Raw genomic sequence first — 23,189 nt, 5'->3', positions numbered from 1 at the left:
TCCTGACTTTTGCAGATCTAATGCATGAAGCTATGTGACTGGGCTAGTTATGAAGTTATTGTCTCTCAGGTCCAAACCACCCTTCTCTATCCTCCTTTGTGATACATGACTGGAACTCAACAAATCACATTTTGCTTTGCTAGCTGGCGCCTTAGCAAGATCTTCCAATAAGGATGCTAAGGGGCTGGAAGAGGAAAGGGGACTTGCTCTTTCCTGTTGGCTTCCTTCCCTTCTTCTGGTTCCTGTGAGATCCCTTGGCAACACTTCCCACTCTGACAAGCAGTAGTTCATTTCCCACAGCAGAAGCTGAAACCAGTTTGCCACTTCTCTATCGCTCATAGAACCAGCCTTATCACATTCCTTCCTGGAACCAACAATGGCCAGCTCATGCTTCCTCCTCAAAGGGATGGGCCTTAGATCCAAAAGGATTAAAATGAACTCAGAGACAGACAGCATCACCAACCCAGGGATATCCCTTCCTCAGAGAGTTTCACCTCCACTTTGACCTTTCCTCAAAACTTTTAAATTTTAATAATTCCTTTATTTTGCTTCCACAGCTTGAAGAGGAATGGCTATTTCTCTGATAACTAAGCATTCTGGTTTTACCTTTTCTGCTGCGTAGTTAACAACTTTATGCCTAGTTAACAATCCTTTATATTGAGTTCTTTTTGTTGAAGTAACTAGTGTGGTTTCTTTCTCCTGACTAGACCCCGAAAAATATAGAAATCTGTCCTACGAATGGTCCTATAAAATGGGTCCTCAAAGAGGATTGGAAGATTGGTTGAGTCATGTCCTTAGATAGAAATGCATTGCTGAACTCCTTACCAATGAGAAGTAGAATGTTAGTAATCCAGAGTATTTTAGTTTTCTACTGCTGTGTAACAAACTAACAGATAGTTGGTGTTCTAGGCTTTCTATACTATTCTATACTATTCTTCTCAAAATTTTTCCAGGAAGTGCCCACTATCTGGTTCTACAGTTTCTCCTGAACCCTCAAGTAGGCACCATAGAATCATTTCTGGTACCTTAATAAGAACCATAATCTGTGTTAGTTTTGGGGGGTACCTAAATAAATGACCACATTTTAGTAACTTCGACAACATACACTTACTACCTCACAATTTTTATGTGTCAAGGGTCTGGGCTCTGCACAAATAGGTCATTTCCCAAGCTCATGTAATCATTAGCAACATACACCACATAGACTATGTTATATAGAGTTACTTAGCAAATAACTGGACAGATTACCAGGTTGGCATACTATATAGAGTTTTCTGCCTTTTCTTTTTGCAAATATCTCTTGGAGTTCTTTTCATAACAGCACATCAAGAGGTCTTGTGTATTTTTTTAAAGATTTTATTTATTTAAAGATTTTATTTGACAGGTTTATTTGTCACAAGTAGGCAGAGAGGCAGGCAGAGAGAGAGAGGGGCAAGCAGGCTCCCTGCTGATCAGAGAGCCCAATGTGGGGCTTGATCCCAAAACCCTGAGATCACGACCTTAGCCAAAGGCAGAGGCTTATCCACTGAGCCACCAGGTGCCTCTTATGCATTTTTTAAGTGATAGATAGTTTTTCATTGTATGGGTGTACCAAAGTTCTTTAATCTCCCATTGATGAACATATTCTGCTACTGTGAATAATACTGTAGTGTATATCACTCTGCCCACATGAGAACAAGGCCATTGCCGGCCCACTGGTGCTTAGTTAACTCCACCTTATTTCCTACTTCAGAGACACAGACACAAGGGCTTGGGTGCAGTTAGTTTAATGAGATGTAATCCCAGGAAGCAGAAGTAAGGAAGTAAAGAGAGTGAGATGGGGGAGAAGGAAAAGCCAACATAAGCATGTATTTTAGAAGTTTCTAGGACCTACTGAGAAATGTACAGAGCATCCCAGAATTGTTCACAGAAGGCCAGAAGGCTGGTGCATTTCTTCACTGCCTTTTGTGCCTCATTGAATAAAGGTTGCCCCCTTGATGCATTAGCTTCTCATACTCCCAGCACTAATTTTACCGTAAGGAAAGAAAGCTGTCAACAGAGATGAGTCTGAGACCATAATACCAACCAATGCAATGAGGCTGAGAGAGGGCTGAGCTATGTGATGCAGAAAGCTCAGTTATATTTGCCTTTGTGAAAATTAGAAAAAAGGTACTCCCTCTAGGCTGAGGCTAGCTTGCATTCTCATAGCATCTCTGGGTTAATTTTGAAAAGGCTCCTTTCTCTAAGCTCTTCTTGTCTCTGCCCCAGTGCCAGGGGGCTCAATTAAAAAGGAGAAGACAGACTAGATTTCAACACCTTGGCCCAAAGACACTCCCGAAGTGAACAACTTGTGCAACAGTACAGTGTGCCCCTGGGTACGCATGTGTCAAGAGGATACATCCCTAAGAAGAGGTCAAAGGTATAATCATCATTCTTTCCCTGACTTGGTTTCCTCACACATTTGCAGTGATAAGTACTTAGCCAGACTTGAGGGAACTGAACTGCAGATTTCTGGCCATCCTTTCTGTACTTCCTCCTTTCTGTCACTCTGCTCACAAATTCTATCTGCCCAGGCCTTTCATGTTCCAAACTCTATTCCCCAACTCAGGGAGATTTATGGGCTCTGCCTGGGTTTCTCTGGCCTGTATAAGCCTGGAATCTCTCTCTAGGCAGTGAACTTGGACCCTCAGAAAGTTTGCCTCGTTTATTTCCTATCTCTCCCAGACGACTGTTCATGCTGCTTGATGGCAAATATCTTCCAAATCATTTTTTCTTACATTTGGTCTGAACTGTGTCTAGGTGTGAAAGTAAATAGAGTACCAGTTACTCCTTCTTGGCCAGCAATGGGAATCTTTATATGTGCATTTTTAATTTCTATTAATACTTCCATGCTGGTTATACCAATTTCTATTCCAACTAGCAGCGACTTGTGCCTATGTGTTGTGTTCATGTGCCAGCCACAAGACAGAATGTTATAGGTTTAAATCATATCTTAACAATAGTTTCAACATGCATTTATCTTACCATAAGCGATATTGAGACTCTTTTCAGATATTTAAGAACCATTTGTATTTCCTTTCCTTTAAACTCTTCATTCATATCCTTTGCCCATTCTTGCTGGGTTGTTGGTCTTCCCTTAATGATATATTGAGGTCCATTGCTTCAAAGGGTCACATCACAAGTTGAAGGTCACACCAAGTCAAAGGATAATGCTGTTGTTATGTTGCACCCTATACCACTGGTGTTTTATTTATGAAGCATCATAATATTTTAGATTTTATCTTAGAATTTCTCAAGCAGCCTATGAAACTGAAAACACTTTTTTAGTAGCTGCAATAATGTTCTCAATACGTGAGAACACACACGTGTAAACATATTTTGAAGCTAGAACTTCAAAGACAGGTACATGTACTGCTATCTCTAAGTGCATTGAGGTTAGGGATCAGAACCTTTTTTAAAAGATTTTATTTATTTATTGACACAGAGAGAGTGAGAGAGCACAAGCAGGGGAAGCAATAGAGAGAGATGGAGAAGCAGGTTCCTTGATGAGCAGGGAGCCCAATGCGGGACTCCATCCCAGGATCCTGGGATCAGGATCCCAGTCAAAAGCAGACACTTAAGCATCTGAGCCACGCAGGCACCCCAGATCTTATTTTTATAGTTCAAGTTTCCAGAATATTTTAGGATCAATCTCTCTCTCCCTACCCCCCCCTATATATATGTAAAACACGTGCTCTCTCTTAAAAAGGGTTCTCTGATATGCCACCCAGCATTTCAAACAATGGCAGAAGTCCTAAGGTTTCCTTTTATTTTCGTAACTCTGTCTTCTGGCTTCCCTTTTAGACTATATTTTCTTCACAGTGTGCTCACTTTCCTTATAGTAAGTCTATTCTTTTTAATCCCTTGAGGAAAGTTTTACTATGTCTTCATTTTCATCACAAAGAATTCACTTTTACCAAAGAATTTGAAAGAAATGTACTTTTTAAAAAAACATTTTTGTTACGGAGGTGAAACTTAAATATGGTGAGATCCATATACTTTAAATGTATGTGATTTGATGGATGTTCCTAAATGCACACCCATGGCAGTATTGTGATTTTTCCTGGGCCCTAGGTACTTCTGCATTCGTGTGCCCTTTTCTTTATAAAAAATGTTAAAAATTATATTTTATGATTGTGTTGGTAAAACAACCAATATAATTGAAGATATGTGTATTATCACTATATTCATTTTACATTTCTAATTTTCAAAGAAATTAAAATGAAAATATTTTCATGACCCCTAAAAATCTTGTGGGTCCTAGGCATACATACTGTGCCTAGTGTAGAAGTCAGCTTTGTGTATACATTTCTGTAGCCATCATCCTAATCAAGATATTGGATATTTCAGGGCACCTGCGTGGTGGCTCAGTTGCTTAAGCATCTGCCTTTGCCCCAGGTCATGATTCCAGGGTCCTAGGACTGAGCCCCACATCAGGCTCTCTGCTCAGAGGGGAGCCTCCTTCTGTCTACCACTTTGCCTACTTGTACACTCTCTCTCTGTGTCAAATGAATAAATAAAATCTTTAAAAAAAGAAAGGGAAAAAACATATAGAATATTTCTGTTACCTCAGAAAATTTTCTTGTGCTTTCTTCCTGGGGGTCTCCATCCCCAAAAGCAACTACTTTTCTGATTTCTATTACCTTATTCTTGAGCTTTATATAAATATAATCATAGTTTGTATTCTTTTCTATCTGGCTTCCTTCATCAACAAAATATTTTTATGATTCATCCTTATCATTGTGTGCATTAGTTCATTCCTTTTTATTGTTCAGTAGTACTTCATTTTATAATATGCCGTAATGTGTTCCTCAGCTCTCCTATAAATGGACATTTGAGTTTTTTTCTACTTTGGGGTTACCATGAATAAAACTGCTATGAACATTATTGTACAAGTTTTTTTGTGGACATTAAGTTTTTGTTTTTCTTGAAAAATCACCTAGGAATGTAAATACTGTGTCCATGGGACAGAAAATATAGATATATTGCTTAATTTATAAGAAACTGCCAAACTGATTTCCAAAGTAGTTTTACCATTTTATGTTACCAGCAGCATGTATGAGAATCGTGTTTCTCCATACCAACATTTATTGTCCTTTTAATTGTAAACATTCTTATGGGTACAAAATGGCACAGTATTGTACATTTTTTCCCCTGAAAATTTTAGAAAGAAGTAATGAAAAGTGAAATTTACACATCTCCATCCAATGTTTAACTTGAAAAACACCCTTTAGACATGTCTTTGTTTTATTTTTCTCTTCACCAGTAACTAGTGAGCTTCTCTTTTTCTCCTTAGTTGTTATCCATCAGCCCCTCCCCTAAATTTTGGCCGCAGTAATCATCACAGCATTGGCTATTTTAATGAAAGCAGTTTCAGGAAAGTGGGGAGAGAAAAAAAATCTAGAATGTAATTGTTTGGATGTTCACATTAAGCTCTCCTCATGTTTTCATAAAGAAAACAAACCACTCACCATGGTAACAGGTAGCAATATAAATTTTACATATAAGAGAGATAGATGACGGAATTTTTATCACACAGCACACAGAATTTTCTAGAAAATTCCTCATTAGACATCTTCCTACTCTTTTTCCCCCCAACTAGCAGTCACCAGCTCTCTCTCTTTTTTTTTTTTTTTTAAACTTTCAGCATAACAGTATTCCTTATTTTAGCACCACACCCAGGGCTCCATGCAATCCATGCTCTCTCTAATACCCACCATCTGGTTCCCCCCAACCTCCCACGCCCCCGCCGCATCAAACCCTTCAGATTGTTTTTCGGAGTCCATAGTCTCTCATGTTTTACCTCCCCTTCCAATTTCCCCCAACTTCTTTCTCCTCTCTAACTCCCCTTTTCCTCCATGCTATTTGTTATGCTCCACAAATAAGTGAAACCATATGATAATTGACTCTCTCTGCTTGACTTATTTCACTCAGCATAATCTCTACCAGCTCTCTTCTTATTCAGTTTCTCATGCTAGTTGGTATATCACCTACTCATGAATACTAATACTGTTTTTAATTTAAGAAAGGCCACCATATTGAGGAGGATAACAAGCCATACACCATCTGCCTTCCTTTAGAAGACCATGAGGTCTTCTAAATGTTATATATATATATATATATATATATATATATATATATATATATATATATTCTGCAACACTGATTTTCTTTCTGAATTACTTTTGGCAGCCTGATTACTTAATACAAAAAGCACTTTCTTATATGTAACAGTAAGGTCATCAAGGAATAGTCCACCTGTTAGATTGCATAAAAAGATCTTCCCCAAACAGATATATAGTAAAGCAAAATAAATAAATAAAAACACTCTACCACCACTATTACTATATATACAAACGTCACTGTTGCTGCTGTTAAATTTTTGGAAATCTGCATGAACATCATGTTCTCTTACATCTACCCTGCACAACTAGGAATGGCTGCTCTGTTGTACCATCATGGAGATGCGTGGTTCTTTGAAATGCTTGTAACTGTGCCCTCCAACATAGCAGGGAAAGTAATAACCTTTATGGATGTTTATAACAAGCTAAGTAATGACAATTTACACTACCAGCCCACCATGGAAAAAATATGCAACACCAAAGAGTCTTGTAATTTCCTCTTCAAATCTATAGATGAGAAAAGACACCTGGGTGGAGTTTAGGATTATGTAAGGAGAAAGGGGAACCCTCCTACACTGTTGGTGGGAATGCAAGCTGGTGCAGCCACTCTGGAAAACAGTATGGAGGTTCCTCAAAAGGTTGAAAAGAGACCTCCCCTACTACCCAGCAATCACACTACTGGGTATTTACCCTAAAGATACAAATGTAGTGATCCGAAGGGGCATATGTACCCCAATGTTTATAGCAACAATGTCCACAATAGCCAAACTATGGAAAGAACCTAGATGTCCATCAACAGATGAATGGATAAAGAAGATGTGATATAAAGGGCACCTGGGTGGCTCAGTTGGTTAAGCGATTGCCTTCAGCTCAGGTCATGATCCTGGAGTCCCAGGATCGAGTCCCAAATTGGGCTCCTAGCTCCATGAGGAGCCTGCTTCTTCCTCTGATCCTCTCCCCTCTCAAGCGCTCTCTATCTCAAATAAATAAATCTTTTTTTTTAAATTAGAAAAACAGAAGATGTGATATATGTACATTTATATATATACACACATATATACATACATACAATGGAATACTATGCAGGCATCAAAAAAACCAAAATCTTGCCATTTGCAATGATGTGGATGGAACTAGAGGGTATTATGCTAAACAAAACAAGTCAATCAGAGAACAATAATTATCATATGATCTCTCTAAAATGAGGAATTTGAAAGGCAGGGTGGGGAGCTGTGGGGGGTAGAGAAGGGAAAAAATGAAACAAGATAGGACTGGGGAGGGAGACAAAACATAAAAGACTCTTAGTCTCAGGAAAAAAACTGAAGGTTGCTTGTGGGTGGGGAAAGGGATAGGGTAGTTAGGTTATGGACATTGGGGAGGGTATGTTCTATGGTGAGTGCTGTGAATTGTGTAAGACTGGTGATTCACAGACCTGTACCCTTAAGCAAATAATACATTATATGTTAATTTTAAAAAGTAAGATATGGTATTATTTCATGTAGAATAAAGGAGAGAAAGATTGGATTTGGCAGAAACCTCTCTATTGCTTTGGAGTACTATTATTAATCTTCATTTTATACTTTTTATTTTTTAATCCAAAAAAGTATGTGTGTCTGTTTGCCTTAATACCTTGGTTTTGAAATTGCTATTGTTTGGACTTGTACAGCTCAAAGGAAATCTTGAGTAATCCAACCATCAAATTTTGGTTGAGTAATAAAAGCTATCATGTGGAGTCTTTGCTTGCAATCTTGAGTACTTGGTGTTCCCTCCCCTCTGTTATTAATGCTGCACTTAATTGAGCCTTTAGTATGAACTAAACAGGGATGGTACAGATCATTGTTCTTCTCTCAGTCTGAGTTCAGTGACACACAAGTAAGTCAATTATTGCAATGCAATATTTGAAATGGGAGGCACTTCACTTAGACTGGAGTCTGGGGCCTGGAATGGGAAGTATTAAGGAATGTTTTTGGTTTTTATGGTCTGGGAAAGATTAGATAGATACATAGATGGCATTAAAGTCTTAAGTGATGTGTTTTCCCCTCAGTATTTAACCCTTTCTCCCGAATTGTTAACTAATTCTATTTCTTCTCATTTGAATTTTAAGTTACGTTGAATTACTATTATATAACATTTATTTACACAAATGGGAGTTTCCTTTTTGGTTCCATTCATTTTTGCATTCTTGTGTGGTGTCTAAACTTTACATTATCACAATTTTATGATATTTTAGTATCTGGTAGGCCTAGTCCTCCTAAAGGTTCTTTATAAAACTTTCCTTGCCATTCTTATTAGTTATTACACATGAATTGCAGTATTCTTTTGTCAAGTACTCTCCTCCCCAAGCAATTCCTGTGGGGAACTTGGTAGGGATTACACTAAATCCACATATTAATGTGGGCTGAACTGACATGTTTCTACTCTTCAGTCTTTTCATCCTTTTTTAAATAAGGGGCAAAGATTTATTCATATTATCTTAGAAAATTAGGAGTTTATCATAAGAAGAAGTAATGGAGACATTAATTTACATCCTGAGCATATTTCTGAAGCTTGCTGTTTTCCTCCTCATGGCATACTTATTTTTTTTAAGTCATCTATGATATTTTAGATATTTTGGTTGCTGTTATGAAGACGATTACTTTTGTTTTATGTTTCCTTATAAAGACTTTTTTTTTAATGTTTTACTTTATTCAGCCACTTTATCAAGTCCCAGTTTTTCTTTTCTTTTCTTTTTCTAGAAGTTTTTCCATGGATTCTTTTTAGACTTCTATGTAAACAAAATCATTTTCAAATAATGACTATTTAGGTACCTTTCATTAAGTTGTTTTCAAACCAGTCTCTCTGGAGGCAGCATGAAAGATGGGGAAGTGGGATTGAAGGCATGGAAATCAGATGAGAAATAATGGTGGTCAAGAACCGAAGCAGAGGGGTGCCTGGGTGGCTCAGTGGGTTAAAGCCTCTGCCTTTGGCTCAGGTCATGATTCCAGGTTGCTGGGATGGAGCCCCGCGTCGGGCTCTCCGCTCCTTGGGGAGCCTGCTTTCTCCTCTCTCTCTCTGCCTACTTGTGATCTCTGTCTGTCAAATAAGTGAATAAAATCTTTAAAAAAAAAAAAAAAAAAAGAACCAAAGCAGATTAATAAGGGTTGAATGGAGAGGATGGATTATGAGAAAATCAAAAGGTAAGAAGTGCAGGACTCAGGGACTGGGGTAAAGGGAGTAGGAGAGTGATTTTAGACATCAGCTTTGACTGACTCTGGAGAATAGAACTAAGTAGGCAATTTTTGTGGAAAAGAACAGAGTTACTCAGGTTACAATTAAGGAACTTAATTGCAGCGGTTTATGGTGTGTTCATGAATGAAATAAGGATACAAGGATTTCTGGGCTCCAGAGTCTAGGGCCTAGTGAGGACAGTAAATTAGTTAAGCCAGGTGTCCATGTTCTTACAGCAGTTTGATGCGCCCTTGCATTTATGGTGACAGCTTCTCTCTTTCCCTGTGTTGTTACTACGAACTATCTCACCCTCTGCCTCAGGTCTACTACTTACTACTCATAGTTTCTGCTTACTCATGGCTTCTGTGTACTCTGTTCTGAGTGTCTTTTGGATTCTGCCCCTGCTACCATCTGCTTGGCTCTTTCCTCAGACCTACCATTCAAATTTCCTAGGAAGAGAATTGGCCTAACCCATAATTGTCCCTATTATAATTGAGTTTTCCTATCAGGGCACTTAGGATCCATTTCTGGAATGGCTGTCTTTAGGCAGGTGATCAATTTTCATCCAGTTGGCTGAGGCAATCTGTAGATAAGGGAAATACTTGAGACTTCCACAGTCAGCAAGATCTTTGGGTGTGGGGGTTCACCATCACCAATATAGAAAGGGTCTGTGGCCATATGCACATGGCTCATTCTCTCTGGTATTACACTAAAGAAGGAAGAATGGGCTTGGGGAGTGGGAGGGAAGGGGAGTCGCAGTTAGGTTTCAGTCACATTTTGTTAGAGCTGCCTGTAGTATGTTTCCCTAGATATGTCCTGGAGGCTGTGGGAAATTTGGGCTTGAAGTCTGGGAGCTTTTGCAGCATTTTTCAGATCTCTCTGGTAGTTCCTCCTATATTATAATAGCTAATTAACTTGTTTCAAAACACCAGGTTGTTGGCTCCTTGAAGCCAAGGATTTTTGGTCTTATTCAGCTTTGTGTCCTCAGTGTCTGACACAGAGTAAACACTTAATAAGTATTTGTGGAATGAATGAATGGTTGTGGTTTGGAACCTGAACATTAAGAATGTTTCCTATAGTAGGGGTTTGCCTGGGTGGCTCAGTCTGTTAAAGCATCTGCCTTCAGCTCAGGTCATGATCCCAGGGTCCTGGGATCAAGCCCCTCATTGGACTCCCTGCTCAGTGGGGAGTCTGCTTGGGATTCTTTCTTTCCCTCATCTTCTGCCCCTCCCCCTACTCATGCTCTCTCTCTCTCAAATAAGTAAAATCTTAAAAAGAAAAGAAATAGAACTTTACTAGCACATAGAAACCCCTTCCTGTATCCCTCCAGTCCCTCTTCTACCTACAGATAATCACTGCACTGTCTTCAAATAGCACAGATTTGTTTTGCCTGTTTCAAAACTTCATGTAAGTTGAGTAACATAGTATTTACTATTTTGTGTTGGCTTTTCCCCCAAAATTATGTTGGTGAAATTTATCCATACTGTTGCTTATAGTTGCAGCTCATTTGTTCTCATTGTTATATACACAGTATTTCATTGTGGAAACATATCACAAATTATTTGTCTATCACAGAATGGAAAACCCAGAAATGGACCCACAACCCTATGGTCCACTAATCTTTGACAAAGCAGGAAAGAGTATCTAATGGCAAAAAGACAGTGTCTTCAACAAATGGTGTTGCATAAACTGGATGGCTACATGCAAAAGAATGAAACTGGACCCCTTTTTCACACCATACACAAAAATAAATTCAAAATGGATTAAAGACCTATATGGGAGACAGGAAATCATCAAAACCCTAGAGGAGAACACAGGCAGCACCCTTTTTGACCTTGGCTGTGGCATCTTCTTCCTAGACACTGGAGGCAGGGAAACAAAAGCAAAAATGAACTAATGGGAACTAATAGGATTTCAAAATAAAAAGCTTCTGCACAGCAAAGAAAACAGTCAACAGAACTAAAAGGCCACCTATGGAATGGGAGGAGATATTTGTAAATGACATATCTGACACAAAATTGCTACAGTCCAGCAATTGCACTACTAGGTATTTACCCAAAGGATACAAAAATACAGAGTCAAAGGAAAACATGCACCCTGATGTTTATAGCAGCATTAGCAACAATAGCCAAATTAGGGAAAGAGTCTAAACATCCATCAACTGACAAATGGATAAAGAAGATGTGGTAGGTGTACATAACGGAATATTACATAATGGAATATTACTCAACGGAAATATTACTTTGAATATTTCATTCAAAGAGAATGAAATCTTGCCATTTGTAATGATGTGGATGGAGCTAGAGTGTATTATGCTAAGCAAAATAAGTCAGTCAGAGAAAGAGAAATATTGTATGATTTCACTCATATGTGGAATTTAAAAACAACACAGCTGAACATAAGGAAAGGGTAGCGGGGGGGAGATGGAGACAAACCATCTTAACCGTAGAGAACAAACTGAAGATTGGTGGAGGGAGGTGGGCAGGGAGGGGTTAAATGGGTGATGGGTATTAAGGAGGGTACTTGTGAAGAGCCTGGGTGTTATATGTAAGTGATAAATCACTGAATTCTACTCCTGAAACTAATGTTGCTCTAGAAGTTAACTAACAAGAACTTAAATTAAAAGAAAAATATATGAGAGTAGGGGAAGCAGATACGGGTATAACTGAAATAAGATTGGCCACAAAGGAAGATGGTTGGAGGGTGCAGGAACATTGCTTATGTTTCCCTACCAATTTTTGTGTGTTTGAAATTTGTTATAGCAAAGTATTTTTCATGTGTAGAAAAATTTGTTAAAATTATTTTCTTCTTTTTTTTTTTCTCCCACCAGAATAGGGAATTCCTGTCTATTTGTTATGATATTTTAATTATGGGTGAGTACCGAATTTTATAAAAATATTTATTCTGCATCCACTGAAATAATAATACTATTTTTCTCAGGGCGCTTGGGTGGCTCAGTGGGTTAAAGCCTCTGGCTTCAGCTCAGGTCATGATCCCAGGGTCTTGGGATCGATCCCCACATCAGTCTCTACTCAGCAGGGAGCCTACTTCCCCCTCTTTCTGCCTGCTTCTCTGCCTACTCGTGATCTCTCCATCAAATAAATAAATAAAATATTTTTAAAAATACTATTTTTCTTTTAGTATGGTGAATTAAAACACTTGCTTTTCAGATGTTAAACAACTATTGCATTCCTCAATTAAATCTCACTTGTATGTAGTGTATTGTCCTTTTTCTATTTCATAGCATTTAATTTTCAATCTTTTTGTTGGGATTTTTGCATTTATGTTCTTGAGAGAGATTGGATGTAATTTTCATTCCTTATAATGTCCTTTTCAAATTTCGGTATTGTGGTTATGCTCATTAAAATAAAAGTTGGAAAATGTTTTTCTGTTCTAATTTTCTTGAATATTTTACACGAGATTGGTTTAATTTCTTCACTGTATGTTTGGGAGTACTCACTGGTGAAGTATTCTGGGCTTGGGATTTTTTTTAAAGATTTTATTTATTTGAGAAAGAGAGTGGGGGGGGGCACAAGAGGGTGGGGAGGAACAGAGGGGGAAGCAGACTCACCATTGAGCAGGAAACAGCACATGGGGCTCCATCCCAGGACCCAAGTATCAGGAACTGAGCCAAACGCTGCTTCTTAACTGACTGACCCACCCAGATGCCCCTGGGCTTGGGATTTTCTTTGTGGGAAAGTGTTTAATGGTAGACTCAGTTTCCTTGATAGATATTAGATTACTCAGATTTTCTATTATACTTTCATTGTGTTTCTCAGAAAAATTATCATTTATATAAATTGTCAAATTTATTGGCATAAAGCTGTTTATGATACTATCTCATTTTTAAAATATTAACATGTTCTAATGATCTCCTTTTTCACCCTGAATATTGTTAATTTCTATTTGTTCTCTTTTTTTTCTTATTCAGTCTTGTTAGATTTATCAATTTTCTTCATCTTTTTAAACACCCAACTTTTAGCTTAGCTTCTCTATTGTATGTTATTTATTTTATGGATTTATACTCTCATCTTTATTATTTCCTTCTTTATACTTTCTTTAGGTTTAATTTTACCTACTTTTCCTAGCCTCTAGACAAGGAAATTTAAGTAACTGATTTTTTAGCATTTTTTTCTATTCTAGATATATGCATTTAAAATATATATATATGCATTTAAGAGACAAATTCTCCTCCAAGTGCCACTTTAGCCACATTTCACAGGTTTGGATATATTGAATCTCTATTATCATTCAGCTCAAACAATGATTATTTCTTTGACCCATGGATATTTGAAGTGTATCATTTAATTTTTAGGTTATAAGGAAATTTTTGTGATTTCTAGTTAAACTCCACTGTGGTCAAAGATACTTTGACTAATCAAACATGGATTGACTTCCAGCTTGCTAGGAAATACAACAAAATTGTCAGTCTTATTGTATTGATTATGTATTCTTTTTGTTCTCTATACCCATCACCTTATTTTTCTTAGTTACATTATTTTTATATTATTGGAGGTTTTAGTTATGGTTAAGTGTATATTTATATAGTTATATAATTATAATTTTTGCCAATTAATTAGTCTTTTTTTTTTTTTTTTAAAGATTTTATTTATTTATTTGACAGAGAGAAATCACAAGTAGATGGAGAGGCAGGCAGAGAGAGAGAGAGAGAGGGAAGCAGGCTCCCTGCTGAGCAGAGAGCCCGATGCGGGACTCGATCCCAGAACCCTGAGATCATGACCTGAGCCGAAGGCAGCGGCTTAACCCACTGAGCTACCCAGGCGCCCCGCCAATTAATTAGTCTTAATTCCCTGTTTAAATTGATATAAATTTACTAGTCTTATTACTGTATTTTCTCCATGGTTGGGCTCTCTATTTTCATTTGTTTCTTGGCTCACTGAATTTCTTCAACAAGTAACATATCCAAGAACACTCATGAGTGCTGTACTCTGTGTGTATCTTCATCCTAATAAAGTCTGCCTTTTACCTTTGTACTTGAAGGACAACTTGTTCAGTTTCAGTAGATTTTGGTCATATATATTTTCCTTCCACCAATGTGTAAATATTCCTCCATTTCCTTGCAGACTTGGATTGCCTTTTGTCCTCTTAATACTGATTTCCAGATCCTCTCTTCATTAGCTGGATTTATCATCTATACATTTTTTATGAAAGACTGAGTGTTACATTCCTTAAGTAATTCCACATTTAGGAATTTCTGTCTGCTGCATTTTCAATTACATTCAACCTGGATGCATATAGTATTTTTGCGTCATACTTTTTTTTTTTTTTTAAAGAGCTTATAGGCATAACTGCAATGTCTTCTGGTATTAAATGTTTCTATAGAGAAATCGAAGTTAAATATTTTTTTTCTTATGCCTTTTGTGCCTGGAATCTAAAGACTTCTTTCTTGGGATGCCTGGGTGGCTCAGTCTGTTAAGCATCTGACTTCAGCTTGGGTCATGATCCCAGGGTCCTGGAATCACAAGTCCCCCATCAGGGACTTGGCAGGGAGCCTGCTTCTCCCTCTATCTCTGCGCTTCTCCCTGCTTGTTCTCTCTCTCTCAAAATAAATAAATAAAATCTTTTAAAAAATAGAGACTTTTTTCCTTATATATGAAGCTTAGCAACTGAACCAGACAATGTCTTAATTGCAACATTCTTTCTTTCCTTTTTTTTTCTGATCCATTGAATGTCCTTTCACTTGGCATGTCAATATATTGAATTCACAAATGTTTTTCTAGTATATTTTTTGTTGCTTTAAAAAACTTTTAATTATAACATACATAAATACAGAGGAAATAGTATAATGAAATCCCATGTATACATCATTCAGCATCATCATTTATCAACATCTCCCATCTTGTTTCTGAATACTTGTTTTGTCTGATTTGGAGAGTTCTTTACTTCAAGGATATCAATTTATTCTTATGTTAGCTAATCTTTTTATGTCCTACATGTTTATATTTTATTTTCTCATTGCTTTAATTGATTTGTTTTTTTACTTTTCATTGTCTATGACATCCCAAACCTTTCTCTTTACCAATAATTGCATATTTTAATTCTGTCTAGCAAATTCATTGATATTTAAAATTTTGTTAGTTCTCTAATGGCATTATTTTGGAGCCCAATTCATTTCCTTAGTGCTGCAACTTCCTTTTTCAGTCCATTCTGTTATTTAATCATCTAGTCTTTGAACTTCTGTTCTATTGAATTTATATTAGTATACTATTCTTATAATGAGAAAGCGTTGGGAGAATGTTCTTTTCCTTGAGTTGTATTTTCTTCTAGAGTGGATTCACTGCCTATATTTTACTTGCTAGCTTACTTAATTCATTTATTGTTTTAGTATGGTATGTTTCTCTAGCTGCCATGCCATTTTTTCTCCTCTTGCCCATGGTTAAATTAGGCTGCCTGTCTAAACTCTGGAGCAGTGGTTTTCAACTTAAGGTGATTTTGCATCCTAGAAAATATTTAGTAATACTTGGAGACATATTTGGTTGTCACAACTAGGGCAGGAGTTGGAGTGGGGTGCAGTATTTGCTATTGGCATCTAGCAGAGAGAGTTTAGGGACCTGCTAAACATTCTGTATTGGACAGGATACTCTCCATCCTCAACAACAAAGAATTATCTAGTCCTAAAATGTTAAATGCTCAAGTTGAGAACTCCTAGTTAGGGCCATATGTTCATATGTGTATGATCTATGATATGGAGAAATAATCCTCATTACTCTTCAAAATATATGGAGAAATCCACAAACCTCTGTGCATCAGAGTTCATCCTTTCTGCCCTCAAACATTTACTCAAGGCTGTGTACACAGTGTGTTTTGATCACCAATGAGAGCTCTGTACCTTCAAAACACTTAAGCTCACTAATAATCATTTACTGAGAATCACAGGGTATAGGGCACCATTTGTCAATAGATATAGTCTTCCCATCCACAGAATGCCCCAGGGAAGAAGCTTGCAGAGACAGATGTCTCCACATGGACAGCCCAGTCAAGAGCCCAAATCCCATGTCAGGAAGGAGCCACAAAAACACTCTGCTCTTCTGTAAGTACTGCATTTGGAACTTCTCTGCAATGTCCTTATTCTAGGTAAACACAGAGCAAGCAGCCAGACATAAATATCCATTTCTCACATGCAGGAGGGGGCCAACTCTACAACTTACATCTACACCTGCCTTTGGCTTACTGTCCACAGCTATAGTTCATGAGGACATAAAGCTGGCCTAACACAGGTGGGAGACACTCCTAGAGTGTGGGCCAGAAGGGAGCAGAAGATAAAAAGGCAGAAGATAAAAATGCATCAGCACTTTTCTCCCCAGCTACTTCCCAAGCACTGATGGTCCCAGAAGGCTGTAAAAAACTTTCAAGAAACTCTGTGACTATCTCCATCTGTTTAATTATATAGCTACATGAACTCCCATAAAATGGTGGGAAAATAATTTTGTAACTATGCATTTCTTGGAGTTCCATCAGTGACTAACCCACTTGGTGTAGGCTGAGAAGTTCTAACCAAATCAGAAGGTCAGATCCCCAATAGTCTTGGAGTTAGCTCTGGTTTCTGAAAGTTAGGAACCTGACATTGTTGTAGACTCATTTAAAGTGCTTGGCAGCTTTCAGCAAATTGGTCAATTGGTAAATTGGCTTTTGAAGCAATTCTTCTCAGGAACATGACCTGGATCCAACTTGTCCCAGGTCCTGTACCACTTACTCCAGCCCTAAATATGTCACCCTTCCTGAGCTCTGGCACGGCCAATCTGCTCTCAGGTCTCGGACCTCAGCCCTATAGCTGGCCATAAACATCAACCATTGAGCCATTAATCAACTTGCTGCCATGCCTGAAGTCCTTCTAAACTCCTTTTTATCCATAACTCTCATACTTGATCTCTCTGAAGCATTGCCTCTTTCTGTGTTGAAGCTCACTGTTCTTAACTCTACCATCATCTGTCTTTTGAACTCACTATTACAGGTCAAGGGTGGTTCCCTCTCTTGGGTAAGCTGGTCCTCCTGTATTATGGTGGGAGGCCTCCAGAGTGGTTTAACTCATCCTCTACATTTTTTTGCTCTGTTGGTATCTCCAAGCTGTTTTTTCTCCTAACATTTCTGACACCAAATGTGTGATGTCTTTTCTGACAATGCTTCTCCAACTCTCTGACACCAACTAGGTAACCTATAATCCTATTCAATACCAATACTATTTACTGGGCATTTGAGTCAGATCTCTGCAAGTAAAGGGCACAGTCCCACAAGATTGCCCCAATTTAGGTACCAGTCATGTGTGCTTCTGACCAACTCACTATTAATTTGGGTATTCCTATAAACCCCCTCCCAGGTTTGATAATTCACTAGAATGACTCGTAGAACTTTATATCACCAGTTTTGTTTTGTTTTGTTTTAATAAAGGATATAGTTCAGGAATAGCCAGATGGAAGAGATACATGGGGCAAACTATGGGGGAGCTTCCATGACCTCTCAGGGCACATGACCCTCTCAGCATCTTGATGTGTTCAGCACCCCAGAAGCTCTCTGATGGTCACTGTTTAGGGATTTTTATGGAGATTTCATTACATAGATATGATCAATTATATCATCAGCCGTCGGTGATTAACTCAATCTCTAGCCCCTCTTCCCTCGTTGAAGGTGGGTTGCGAAGGGGTGCAGGTGCTGAAAATTCTAACTTAATCATACCTCGTTCTTTCTCGTGACCAGCCTCCATCCTGATGGTATCCAGAGGCCTCCAGCCGCTAGTCATTCATTAGCATACACAAGGCTCATTGCTCCACAGATTCTGAGGATTTAAGTAGTTGTGTGCCAGGAAACTGGACAAGAGCAAATATTTAAAAATATTTTTTAAAAATATTTTATTGAATTATTTATCAGAGACAGAGAGCACAAGTAGCGGGAGTAGCAGTCATAGGGAGAAACAGGCTCCCCGCTGAGCAGGGAGCCTGATGCGGGACTCGATTCCAGGACCCTGGGATCCTGACCTGAGGTGAAGGCAGATGCTTGACTGAGCCACTCATCCTTCAAATCTTTATTTATTTTTTATTATACCACAGTATCCCAAACAGTACAAAACAAAACAAAAACTAAACAATTCAACTCATCAGTTGCTAAATTTCTGAAACCAGGAATCAAGATATTCCTACTCAACAGCAAAAAGATTGCCCTAAATTATTTAAAGGGGAGTTGTCTTTGCGTTTCTAGATCTGACAACACCATCAATGATCACATACAAGTATATTACATTGTTTACATGTTTATGTTACTTATACTTACATACACTAAAATATGCTGTCCCTTTGCCTCAGTGTCCCCAGGAATAATCCCACAGCAATCAGGCTTGTGCTTGCAGGATGGTTCCCTGCCTGTAACCTCACTAGGAGTGAGCAGCTAACCGACGCTGGCGCAGCTAGCCTCTCTCACATGAACTTGAATTGTGGGGTATAGAGCCTGCAGTTGGGAGCTGCCAGCCATCCCAATACTTCTCCATCATCTGCAGTTTTGCTTTCTGAGGTTTCAGTCTCCCCATAGTCAGCCTGGATCAGGATCCCAAAGCAGATGAGCCTCCTTCTCATGAATCATCAGATATCACAGTGCCTATTCATTCATTCACCTCATGGCATCTCACCATGTAGGCATTCTTCATTTCAGATCACCACAAGAAGATGAAGGTGGGTACAGTATAAGATATTTTGAGAAAGAGAGAAAAGCCACCTTCATATAACTTCTATTACTGTATATTGCTGTAATTGTTATCTTTTATTTTTAGTTATATTTAATCTCTTACTGTACCTAATTAATAAATTAAACTTTATCCTATATATCTATATATGTATATATGGGGAAAAGCCTGGTATATCCAGGTTTGGTACTACCTGCATTTCAGGCTTCTTTTGGGGGTCTTGGAATGTATTTATTCCCTGAAGATAAGGGGGGACTACTCCCATAACAGAACTTGAACCAGAAGATCCCTGAACTCATGCCGTCGAAGTTCTTACTCTCCCTGAAACCTACTTACTTAAACTTTTTCTTAGATTTTACAAGATCTGGCATTGCATTTTCAGATTTGTACCATACCAAGCACTGCTTTCAGAAAGCAGAAAAGAGATCTTTCATTGTGGCTGACTCCTCCACTGACTGGCTGACTTGAGTAGCCATACCTAAATCCCTCTCCCTTGTATCTTCTCCTGATAGAGTTTGCAGAACTTAAATATTCTTTTTCCCTGCTTCTCTTGCATCTGACAGTGGCCAACTGATAGAGTTCTGACCAAGGAGACATAAGCAGAAGGCTTCTGAAGAAGTATAGGGCAAGTTTTTTTCTTATAAAAGAGATAGCTGCAACTGGCATGCCTCTTCCCCTTTGAGGTTCTTCCTTTAAGCTGTAGGAGAGGCAAAACTTCTCCTCCATTCTTTTAGAGTCTCTGGCTGGTCTCTTCAGTTGATTAAGAGGACAAAGGCATGCAAATTTTGTATTTACATATGCAGGGAGACTTCATAGGAAAATGAAGTCTCAAAAAGTGGTTGGATCCCCGTGTTTTTATACTAGGTTGAATAAAGAGTAGTGATGGTGAAAAAGTAACTAAAACATATGGGAAGGCTAAAGGAAGATGAGGGTTATTTTAACAAGGTCTGTTTGTACAGATTTTCCATGGCCTCAGCTTCCCATCTCTGGTCATAAGAATGTTCTTTTCTCCACTATCACTACTGAGTATGGATGCTAAGATTCTCAACAAGATCCTAGCAAACAGGATTCAACAGCACATTAAAAAGATTATCCACCATGACCAGGTGGGATTCATCCCTGGGCTACAAGGATGGTTCTACATTCGCAAATCAATCAATGTGATAGAACAAATAAGTAAGAGAAGAGAGAAGAACCCCATGGTCCTCTCAATTGATGCAGAAAAAGCATTTGACAAAATCCAGCATCGGTTCCTGATTAAAACGTTTCAAAGTATAGGGATAGAGGGAACATTCCTGAACTTCATTAAATCTATCTATTAAAGACCCACAGCAAATATCATCTTCAATGGGGAAAAGCTCACAGCCTTCCCGTTGAGATCAGGAACATGACAAGGATGCCCACTCTCACCACTCTTGTTCAACATAGTATTAGAAGTCCTAGCAAGAGCAATCAGACAACAAAGAGAAATAAAAGGTATCCAAATTGGCAATGAAGAAGTCAAACTCTCTCTCTTCACAGATGACATGATTCTTTATATGGAAAACCCAAAAGACTCCACCCCCAAACTACTAGAACTCATATAGCAATTCAGTAACGTGGAAGGATACAAAATCAATGTACAGAAATCAGTGGCATTCTTATACACTAACAATGAAAATACAGAAAGGGAAATTAGAGAATCGATTCCATTTACTATAGCACCAAGAACCATAATACCTGGGAATAAACCTAATCAAAGAGGTAAAGGATCTGTACTCGAGGAACTACAGAACACTCATGAAAGAAATTGAAGAAGACGCAAAATTCCATTCCATGCTCTTGGACCGGAAGAATAAACATTGTTAAAGTGTCTATACTGCCTAGAAAAATCTATACTTTTATTACCATTCTGATCAAAATTCCACCAGTATTTTTCAAAAAGCTGGAGCAAATAATCCTAAAATTTGTATGGAATCAGAAGAGACCCCGAATTGCTAAGGAAATGTTGAAAAACAAAAATAAAACTGGCGGCATCAAGTTATCTGATTTCAAGCTTTACTACAAAGCTGTGATCACCAAGACAGCATGGTACTGGCATAAAAACAGACACATAGACCAGTGGAACAGAGTAAAGAGCCCAGATATGGACCCTCAACTCTATGGTCAAATAATCTTCGACAAAGCAGGAAAAAATATACAGTGGAAAAATCTTCAATAAATGGTGCTGGGAAAATTGGACAGCTATATGTAGAAGAATGAAACTTGACCATTCTCTTACACCATACACAAAGATAAACTCGAAATGGATAAAAGACCTCAACGTGAGTCAGGAATCCATCAGAATCCTAGAGGAGAACATAGGCAGTAACCTCTTCGATATCAGCCACAGCAACTTCTTTCAAGATATGTCTCCAAAGGCAAAGGAAACAAAAGTGAAAATGAACTTTTGGGACTTCATCAAGATCAAAACCTTCTGCACAGCAAAGGAAACGGTCAACAAAACAAAAACGCAACCCATGGAATGGGAGAAGATATTTGCAAATGACAGTACAGATAAAAGGTTGATATCCAGGATCTATAAAGAACTTCTCAAACTCAACACACACAAAACAGATAATCATATTAAAAAAATGGGCAGAAGATATGAACAGACACTTCTCCAATGAAGACATACAAATGGCTATCAGACACATGAAAAAATGTTCATCATCACTAGCCATCAGGGAGATTCAAATTAAAACCACATTGAGAAACGACCTTACACCAGTTAAAATGGCCAAAATTAGCAAGACAGGAAACAAGGTGTGTTGGAGAGGATGTGGAGATAGGGAACCCTCTTACACTGTTGGTGGGAATGCAAGTTGGTGCAACCACTTTGGAGAACAGTGTGGAGATTCCTCAAGAAATTAAAAATAGAGCTTCCCTATGACCCTGTAATTGCACTACTGGGTATTTACCCCAAAGATACAGATGTAGTGAAAAGAAGGGCCATCTGTACCCCAATGTTTACAGCAGCAATGGCCATGGTCGCCAAACTGTGGAAAGAACAAAGATGCCCTTCAACGGATGAATGGATAAGGAAGATATGGTCCATATACACTATGGAGTATTATGCCTCCATCAGAAAGGACGAATACCCAACTTTTGTAGCAACATGGACGGGACTGGAAGAGATTATGCTGAGTGAAATAAGTCAAGCAGAGAGAGTCAAGTATCATATGGTTTCACTTATTTGTGGAGCATAATAAATAACATGGAGGACATAGGGAGATGGAGAGGAAAAAGGCGTTGAGGGAAATTGGAAGAGGAGGTGAACCATGAGAGACTATGGACTCTGAAAAACAATCTGAGGGTTTTGAAGGGGCAGGGGGTGGGAGATTGGGGGAGCCGGGTGGTGGGTATTAAGGAAGGCATGTATTGCATGGAGCACTGGGTGTGGTGCAAAAACAATGAATTCTGTTATGCTGAAAAGAAATTAAAAAAAAAAAAAAGAATGTCCTTTTCTTCCTGGTATACCTCCTGCTTTCAAGAAGAAACTGGAAAGTCACAATGCCCTTTTTTGATCTGCTATATTTCAAATGTCTCGAGCTCAAAATAATTTTTATGCCAGAGTGGTATATTTTGAGCTCGCATATTTTACTACTCTTTAGGACATGGATGTAATGCCTGGAGCTTCAGCAACCATCTTGGAACCATGTGCTAAAGGCCAACACAATGGTAGAGGTGCTATCCCTGACACTGAACTAGTGAACCAATGCTTGTAATCACTTACCTACAAATTTCTTGATATAAGAGGAGAAAATATGTTTAAGCCTGTGGGAGTTACATTCTCCGTTACCTGCAGCTGAAATCAACTCTTCAAAAGCAGCTCCTCCATAAACACCCATGGTCTTAGTACAGAGAAATACCTTCTGGTAGGAGGCAGTAACCAAAATGTAAATTCCACTTTCTATGTTGCTTTTGATTGTTTTTTAATCAGTCCACAAGTGCTTCCACCAGATGAACTCTTTAAAACATGGGAACCATATCATCCACCTTATTTAAAATTTCCGCAATCACTGAGCAGGGCTGGACCATCAGAAAAGTGCTTTCCAAACACAGTATTCTGTTCATGAAGCACAAGGACTCCAAATAAGGGACACCCCTAGAATCTATAAACAGTTCTAGAGAAT

General features: G+C 38.4%; 1 long non-coding RNA gene across 2 annotated transcripts; it reads left to right on the top strand.

Annotated features, from left to right (window-relative positions):
• Nucleotides 1–7,952: 7,952 nt before the first annotated feature.
• LOC116586237 lies at nucleotides 7,953–20,115 on the top strand. 2 transcript variants are annotated; one of them, XR_004283946.1, is made up of 4 exons: nucleotides 11,445–11,533; nucleotides 12,178–12,220; nucleotides 18,662–19,024; nucleotides 19,995–20,115. It is a non-coding gene; the product is annotated as an uncharacterized LOC116586237 (long non-coding RNA). The 2 variants fall into 2 exon arrangements; XR_004283945.1 differs by lacking the exons at nucleotides 11,445–11,533; nucleotides 18,662–19,024 and adding an exon at nucleotides 7,953–8,012.
• Nucleotides 20,116–23,189: the final 3,074 nt, after the last annotated feature.

This window comes from Mustela erminea, chromosome 3 (assembly GCF_009829155.1).
Source record: "Mustela erminea isolate mMusErm1 chromosome 3, mMusErm1.Pri, whole genome shotgun sequence".
Taxonomy (NCBI): Eukaryota; Metazoa; Chordata; class Mammalia; order Carnivora; family Mustelidae; genus Mustela; species Mustela erminea.
This window is presented reverse-complemented; position numbering and strand designations above follow the sequence as displayed.